The sequence below is a fragment of the Eubalaena glacialis genome, chromosome X, assembly GCF_028564815.1.
Source record: "Eubalaena glacialis isolate mEubGla1 chromosome X, mEubGla1.1.hap2.+ XY, whole genome shotgun sequence".
In the NCBI taxonomy this organism is placed as follows: Eukaryota; Metazoa; Chordata; class Mammalia; order Artiodactyla; family Balaenidae; genus Eubalaena; species Eubalaena glacialis.
In genome coordinates, this window is record NC_083736.1 from 2093152 (window position 1) to 2102709 (window position 9558).

Consider the following 9558-nt stretch of genomic DNA (forward strand, 5'->3'; position numbering starts at 1 on the left):
CTTTCAAACACACACACTCAGATTTGTAGTGCTTGACAATTTCCATGGTGCAAATACTCCACTAGAGTTGAGGCCAAGCTATCCATGGTTGACCAGATGGCTCTCAGAATTCCTGGCTGTTTGACTTGGCTTCTTAGAGCCAAGGTGAGCCACTGCATACACAGTTCATCCACAGTGTGTGAGAAAGGTCTTTGGTGCACGGAAACACCCCTTCTCAACAAAAGAACATGGTTAGTAACTTAGGGTCAGAAGGATTCTTCTTGCTTTAATTTTTTTATTGAAGTATAGTAGATTTACAATGTTGTGTTAATTTCTGCTGTATAGCAAGGTGATTCAGGTATACATATATAAGCATTCTTTTTAAAAATATTCTTTTCCATTATAGTTTATCACAGGATATTGAATATAGTTCCCTGTGCTCTACAGTAGGCCCTTGCTGTTTATCCATCCTATATATAATACTTTGCATCTGCTAACCCCAAACTCCTAATCCATCCCTCCCTCCCCCCCTCCCCCTTGGCAACCACAAGTCTGTTCTCTATGTCTCTGAGTCTGTTTCTCTTTCATAGATAAGTTCATTTGTGTCATATTTTAGATTCCACGTACAAGTTATATCATATAATATTTATCTTTCTCTTTCTGACTTACTTCACTCAATATGATAATCTCTAGTTGCATCATGTTGCTGCAAATGACATGATTTCACTCATTTTTATGACTAATATTCCATTCCATATATATATATAAATATATATATATAAATATATATATATATATATATATATATATATATATAATCTCACATGTTCTTTATCCATTTATCTGTCGATGGACATTTAGGTGGTTTCCGTGTCTTGGCTATTGTAAATAATGCTGCTATGAAAATAGGGGTGCATTTATCTTTTTGAATTAGTGTTTTGTCTGGATATATGCCCAGGAGTGGGATTGCTGGATTATATGGTAGCTCTATTTTTAGTTTTTTGAGGACCCTTCATACTGTTCTCCACCAACTTACATTCCCACCAACAGTGTAGGAGGGTTCCATTTTATCCACACCCTCTCCAGCATTTGTTATTTGTAGACTTTTTAAAGACGGCCATTCTGACCGGTGTGAGATGATACCTCATTGTGGTTTTGATTTGCATTTCTCTAATAATTAGTGATGTTGAGCATCTTTTCATGTGCCTATTGGCCATTTGTATTTCTAGAAAGAGTCTTCTTAAATAAATATTTGCTTTGTGTTGCCTGATGCAGATTTTCTTGAGTAGAAAAGCCCTTGTTTCTTTTTTAGAGCATCTGTCAGAACTAGAGTTTTGAGCTTTACCTAAGAAATGCTGCTCCAGACACATTGCCCTTCTGTTAACAATCAGAAATGTTGTCAACCGGTGGCTTTGGGATGTATAGGCAATAGAACAGAACAAGAAACATAAATAAGAGATCTAACAATTGGGGAAGAGAATAAGCTATATCTTTTCACAGACAATACGATCAATTAAGTAGCTCTGCTGAAAATGATGTATGTAAAAAAGACCTCCATGAGAAGATTTAGCAAAAGTATTCAAGACTTCCATGAAAAAAAGATCACAGCGTTTCTGGCAGATATAAAAAGCAGCTTATTAGTATGAACAACTCATGTCCTTGTGTGGGAAGACTCAATCTCATAAAATACAAATATTGCAAAACTAATTCATATTTTTTAAAAATTCCAATTGAAATGTCGATGACTTTTTGTTAGGAAATCTTGGAAAATAAAATTTATCTCAGGGCAAAACTGGGCCAGAATGCAGATGGCAATATGGGAAATACTAAGAAACGTGCCCTGTCATGTTAAAATATGATATAAAACACCCTATAATAAGCCAGAGAACCAAAACCCACAGGGGTATTTAATGTGAGGGAAACTTCTGATTACTGGAAAAATAACACATCAATACATGGTATTAGAAAAATTGGTTTAATGAGTCAAAAAAGTTAGGTTTTTTCATCTCATACCGTAGAGCCAAGTGAGTTACAAATGTTTTGAGTTTTGATATTTAAAAATGAGAAATATTTTAAAAGTATGTAGGAGAATACCTAATCTCAGAATGAAGAAGGACTTTCTAAACATACAAAAGGATTTAAAAAAAAAAGAGGGAGGGCTTCCCTGGTGGCGCAGTGGTTGAGAATCTGCCTGCCAATGCAGGGGACACGGGTTCGAGCCCTGGTCTGGGAAGATCCCACATGCCGCGGAGCAACTGGGCCCGTGAGCCACAACTACTGAGCCTGCGCGTCTGGAGCCTGTGCTCCGCAACAAGAGAGGCCGCGATAGTGAGAGGCCCGCGCACCGCGATGAAGAGTGGCCCCCACTCGCCGCAACTACAGAGAGCCCTCGCACAGAAACGAAGACCCAACACAGCCAAAAATAAATAAATAAATAAATAAAATTAAAAAAAAAAAAAAAAAAGAGGGAAAAAAAGAGAGATACAGCTACAAACAGTTTCAAAACGCCTGTACTTCCAAAGATTGCAGTTCTCCAAACAACTGAAAAAAAAATGATGAGTGGAAAAAAACATGTGCTATATTTAGAACAAGTATTGATGCCTTGTTGTGTATTTGCTGCACTTAGGGTGCATTAATGCCTTGTTATGTAAATTATTCCATTGCTCAGCAAGAAATCCTAAACAGCTCAAAAACTAATAACTAATACCTCCATGAAATGGCCAACTTATGTATTTTGACCATTAATTAAAAAGTATGAAAGACAGAAAATACAGAGCCACCTTTGAGTATAAAATTAGGAATTGTTAAAGTGAGAGCAGTTCTTAGGCATAAAGGGTAGAAAGATAGCATCCTTACATGCCAGTACGGTGGCCATGGGAAGTGGAAAGCCTTTTAAAAAGGTTTTCGACAGCACTTCCAAAACGGTTTGCAAGAGCCTTAAAAATGTTCACACCCTTCACTGTTGCAATGATATATCTCAGAATTCAGAGATTTATGAGACAGTCTTTGCAGAGACAGCCAAAAACGGAAAACAATGTAGATATCCACCAAGATAGGATTAAATACTCAATGGCACATCCACTGAACGGGGTATTAGCCTGACTAATGACATGGGGAGATGCAAATCACATTGTTACGTGGAAAATAAATGGACTTAAAGCCATATAGTTTGGCTTATAAATAGAATATACATATATATATATTATATATATATATATATATAATATATATATATATTTTTTTTCACAAAATCTGAACATGTTCAGAGAGTTTATCCTTGGGTAATGGGATTGTGAATTTTTGTGTATGAATAATTTCCATTTGTTCCTATATTTCTATATTATTTTTAGTTATTTATAAAATTTATACTATAAAATAAGGGTTTAAATCTCAGTAGAGTAGAAGCTTGCTATGTGACAACATTAGAAACGTGGTCTTTTCCTCCCAAAAGGCCCCCAACTCCCAGATCCACCTTCTTTCTGGGCAATTCCTTCTGTCCCTTCAGCAACCTGGCCTCATGGTGGGTGGCCTTGTGTGCACTTTTCTGGTTTCTGCTGGAAAGACGTCAAGAAAGATTATTTTCCTCCATTTTGAAATGTACTCAATGTGGTATTTTCTGCAGGAAAAATGTCAGTGGTTATTTTTTTTTAGTTATTAGCTTAAATCCCAGCTTTGACAAAACATCTCATTTTCCAGAATCAACAATAAGAAAATGAAAAAGCAGTGGATACTAATCCAGTTCTCTGAAAATTGTGTTTTTAATCTCTTCCTTTAACTATTCATTTAAAATAGACCTCCAGCTCCTGCCATCGTTCAGAAAGAAAAATAGAAAGAGAGCTTTTATACAGAATCTATTTTTATAATCATTCAGAGCCAAGGAAGTCCATAAACTCCAATTCTTCATCCAGACCCAGAAAATGTATCATTGAATTATTTTGACATATTTCATAGATGCTATACAACACAAAATAGTAAAAAGAGACTGCATGAACCTTCATGGTACACATGAATTCTCTTAGATGTGCTTGTTTGTGTTTTTTTAATCATTGTTTTTCAATGCACGTCGCCAGACATTAATGGAAAATAGCCTTGTTTTTTCCTTCCAAAAGCAGCATGTCCGCATTTTTCTTTTAATAACAGAAAGCTGAATTAGGTTTTTCACTAACAATGCATCACTACTCCCAATCTTTCTAGGACTTTGTAAAAATTAAAATATACTTTACTCATTCTGTCTCTTAAATGATAAAGGGGTCGTCAGAGTCCAGATGCCTTCACTGCAACATTGTACAAAATTTTAACGTATGCCACGTTTAATAATCCAACTGAAATGTTGACCTGGACTTCAGACAGTCTTTCTCTGCCACTCGCAGACGGCAAGAATTGGAGCTGGCCACGGAATCCCATGAACTAGAGTAAAGACATAATAGTGAAAGTTCCGTTGCTAAAGTCACAGTGTATATGAAAGATTTTGAAAATTGCCAGTCTTGTGCAAATTTGAGTTCCACTATCAATCCATCAAGATGATACTAACAATAATAATAATGACTTTTTAAAAAAACAATTTCCATGGCACGCCCTTGAGAAATCTTATCTTATTTAAACATCACAACGTTTTTATGGCTTAATGTGTCACGTGGGACAATGCTATAGGTAAGATAAATAAATGGCTGAATGTTTCATGTGGGATGATGGTACGGCTAAGATAAACCTCAGGCTTGCAGACGCGTAACAAAATAAGCATGCTTTTCCACTTTCAAGAGCAAGGATGGTTCTCAAGAGCCATGGCGGCCATAAGAGGAAAGGTGATGGGGACCAGAGCCCAACAGAACTCACAGGGCAGCCCATGCCAGGTGTTTGTGTCCATGGTGATTCAGGAACTCAGGTCCTTCCTATCTTGTGGCTCCTCCATTCCCTGGTCCCTTGTAACCTCTTTACTCAGTTGGGGGACGGGAAGAGAGCCAGAAAGGCATCTCTGCATCTTCACCTTCTCAGCCTGGAAGGGACACATGTCATTGGTGAGAATTAGTCACGTGACCCCACCTCCAAGTAAGGGATCCCGGGAAATATAGACTCTGCCTGGGATGCTGTACTCCCACCAACGTTCTGCCATACGGCAGCTGGTGCTTGAGGCTTGGGGGCCGGGTAACCAAGCACCTCTGCCTCAGGGAACCTGAATTGCTCTTAACATTTTAGCAGTGAAGGAATTGAGATAACTAGGAGCCAGATTTAGATCCAGGCTACAATGTGGTAGGATTGCTTCTGAAAAAATATGTCTTCTGGGCACTAAAATGTGAGTGGCATACCAAAAAGAGGACCAAGATTTTTAAAATTCATTTTTGGGGGTTGAAAATGTCCCCTAAGTTATGTGTTCCCTCCTCTGTGTGACTTTTTGGATTACCCAACTCTACAGTTGGAATCCCATCTGTTTACTTCTCCATGTGTCACTACAGACACTCCAAAGACAAAGAGAAAAGACATTTAAAATAAGAAATAACCTTTAAGACGATGTTAGGACGTGTGAAAGGACCTGGATACTATGAAGGATTGTGGCATTCTCTTCTATGGATGGAAGAGTTTTTGTAAACAGATGAGAAGCTGTAACTGGGACAGATGGATCCTGTATGATATTTTTATGGTGTGTGGACCAGGCCCAGGTGGGCAGTGGTGAGCCCACCACTCAGGGCAGAGTGTGAGATTTATGTGAATATTTTGTGTAGTAAACAATTCGGCCGGTAATTTAAAATTGATTGTATAGTATGCTTAAATGTGAGTCCTTGAATCTTGAATTCCAATACATATTCACATATACAATTTTATATTAATTTGTGTATACTGTATACATTTATATATTATATACTATACCTGTCTACCTATATCTATCTATCTATCTGTCACCTTTCTATCAATGTATCTATCTGTGTCTATGTATGTATGTATGTATCTGTGTAACTATGTCTATCTATGTATCTATCGTCTATTATCTATCTATCTATCAATGTAACTATCATCTATCTATTTATCGTCTATCTCTCTCTCTCTATTCTGATTTCCTGTTTGTGCCCTCACTACTTTGTCCTCTATCTCAACTTCCTTCTGACTGCCCAGCCATGGGAAACTTTCTACATAATCTAAAAGTGTCCTAGCGAGTTTTCTAAAACAAAAACATATCTTTCCGATGATTTATGCTACCCTACTCGGGGGGCGGGGCACAGCTGTGGGATTTTTAAAAATATGACTTTTGACCTTTGTTCCACCATCCATATGTTATCTCGGTGGTTTTCCCAGTAATCCTATAAAGTGAGCGGTATCACGGCCATCGGACACATACAGAAATGGAAGTTCGTGTAGATGACGCCAAGGTTCCCACAGCTGTTAAGGGGCAGAACCTAAATTCCAGCCCACTTCTCAGCTACTCAAGGCTTCGTTGGTTCTGCCGTAAACTTCTAATCAGCCTCATGGTTGAGCAGAGCCCAGCACAGCACACAGGTCGGTTCTGATTCTGATTCTGGTTCTGCAACATGGCTTTGGATGGACAAGTCACAGCCAATGTCGCCCGGTGTAGGACTGAACCATATCATCTCTATGAACCCTTCCCCAGAAATCAACTCTTCCAAGAGCAGTGGTGAAGCTTCAGTGGAATACAGTGTGTGGAAGTGTTTTGGAAACCATAGCTATATTTTTTAAACCCTGGAGGAAAATAGCAAGGATCATGGAAATAGCAATGCATACTAAGAACAGGCAATGGATCGGGCTGTGTTCTAAGCACCTTATTCCCTATCTTCACAATGACCCTATGAGGTGGGTGTGCAGTAATTCCTCTTTCTCAGAAGTCTGGAGACAGAAGCATAGAGAGCTTAAGCAACACGCACCGAGCTTCTGATTTCTGGATGGAGAGGGGTCCTACAGTATGGTGGAAATTAGCACATTAGAATGTCCCATGGAGCATTAAACCATGAAGAAATGCAGTGGATCCTGGTACAGATGTGCCAAACCATTGGCAGGATGCCAGCACTAAAACCCTCTACGTGTTCATCTCAGCCTCGATGAACATATTATCGCTGGGGCTTCTGTCGCAAAGATTCTGGTCTAGTTAGTGGGTTGAACGGTGGGCTTCCAAAAGATATGTCCACATCCTAATCCCTGGAAACTATGAATAGGATTTTAGTTAGGAAAAGGATTTTTGCAGATGTAATTAACTTAAGGATCTTGAGATGAGGTCCTCTTGGATGAGGGTGGCCCTACATCCAATGACAGGGTCCTTCTAAGAGACAGAAGAAGGGAGACCCAGACACAGAAGAGAAGCCCCGGGAAGATGAAGGCAGAGACGGGAGGGACGCGGCCACAAGCCCAGGGACGCCTGGAGCCCCCAGAAGCTGGAAGAGGCAGGAAGGACCCTCCCCTGGAGTCTCCAGAGGGAGTATGGACCTGGGACACCTTGCCCTCAGACATCTGGTCTCTAGGATGGGGGAGGATGAATTTCAATTGTTTTGAGCCACGTGGTTTGTGGTCATTTGTCCCAGGAGCTGCAGGAAATGAACATACCAGGGCATGAGAAATTTTTAATCCCCTTAAGTAATTACAACTGGAAGCCAAGGAGAACCACTAGCTTGCCTTGTCATAACAAGATTAACGTACAGTAGAGTCTCTTAGGAAGGAGGCTGAATAGCCAGACGCTCAGGATGGAGCTAAAAGGACCTTTGGGCTCCCCCCACCCCGCAACATACCCCCCATAACCTCAGGTCCTCTTGGGATCCAGGAACTCACCACACTGCCCATCCTTAGTCTGGTCTTACATGATTAAAAGTGCAGAAAAATATCCTGCTCGGCATCTTGCAGTGTGAATTCAGTGGCAGGTCACCCCTCACCAGGACTAAAGTCCTGTCCAGATTCTTCGGAATGAGAGCTGCATTTGCAATTACACACCGAATCTTAAAGAGTGGGTTTAAAAGCCTGGTTTGGGTTTTGTTTTTCAGTGAGGACCTGGGAACAGTCGAAGAGTGACAATTGACGGCTAACTGAGGACTTGTGCTTGTGCACACAGATTTACAAGCACATATACCAGATGTGAGAAGTTGGTCATTTGGGAGGAAAAAAACCCCCTATCTTTTAGTTAGTATATTACTTACAAATCACAACAGAACCATATGTGATTGCAATGAATGATCTCAAACCACATACACCCCCATTCTGAGCAAACTATTTTAAAAGACTCTTAGGATAACTAAATCTCAAAGTACTTGAGTACCTCTCATTGTGACTGTCTCCACTAGAAAATTTTTAAGATTTGTGTTTGTTTTCCACGGATGCTATAACCAATTATATCAAACGGGTTGTCTTAAAACCAAAGGGATTCATCCTCTCTCAGTCCTGGAGACCAGAAGTCTAAGATCAAGGAGTCATCAGGGTCAGTTCCTTCTGGAGGCTCCAGGGGAGGGTCCTTCCCACCTCTTCCAGCTTCTGGGGGCTCCAGGCGTCCCTGGGCTTGTGGCTGCATCCCTCCCATCTCTGCCTGTGTCTTCACGTGGCTTCTCCTCTGTGTCTGTGTCTCTCCTCTTCTGTGTCTTGTAAGGACCCTGTCATTGGATGTAGGGCCACCCTCATCCAGGAGGACCTCATCTCAGATCCTTCACTTCATCATGTCTGCAAAGACCCTATTTCCATGTGAGGTCCCATTCTGACATTCCAGGTAGACATGGATTTTTGGAGAACATTATTCAACCAACTACGATATCATAGCATTTTCAACCAAAAAGGAAACACTTACTTAAACTCTAGTCCAAATATGCCTATTACTTTTTATCTGTTGCTCGACCCCAGGTCACCTTGCTGGAGGCTGGAACTTTCTTCGAAATATTTTTGCTGCGGGGGGAGCAGTTCTTCCCTCCTATGCATGTTATCCTGCCCAGACATCCCTCTTTCTTAGCCCAGTAAAAATGGCTTCTCCATCAAATAAATATCCCTTAGACTTCCATATGACGTGGCCTTTGAGTCCCCTGGGACAGGAACACCCCCCCTAGAACCACGATTAATGCTTCTGAGTGTCTCAACCTTGTAGCAACCTGACTTGTAGTCTTATGTCTTTTGAGAAGATGCAGAGTGTAGACCACGATATACCTCTTCATGTCATGCTACCTCGCCTACATCAGGACAAGGCAAGTCCTTAAGAATGTATGTTGAAGGAAATCCCTGGCAGTCCAGTGGTTAGGACTTCGTGCTTCCACCGCAGGGGGCACAGGTTCCATCCCTGGTCGGGGAACTAAGATCTCGCCAGCCACACGGCGCGGCCAAAAAAAAAGAAAAAAAAAGAATGTATGTTGAGTTCACCCACAGAAGTTTACCACCAGTTCTTAACCTTACATGAACCCAGAATGATGGGACAGTGAGATGCTTTACCAGTTTTTTTCTAGGTGATGTGTATGTAGCAGCCTATGCCTTGGTTGCTGTACCATCCTGGGTCTCATCTTCTGAGGCAGTCAGCCCAAATGAATGTGTTTCTAAAATTCCTTGCTGCATTTATTTCTCTAGCACAGTGGTTTCCAACCAGGAGTGATTCTGCAACTCAGAGGGCATGTGGCAACG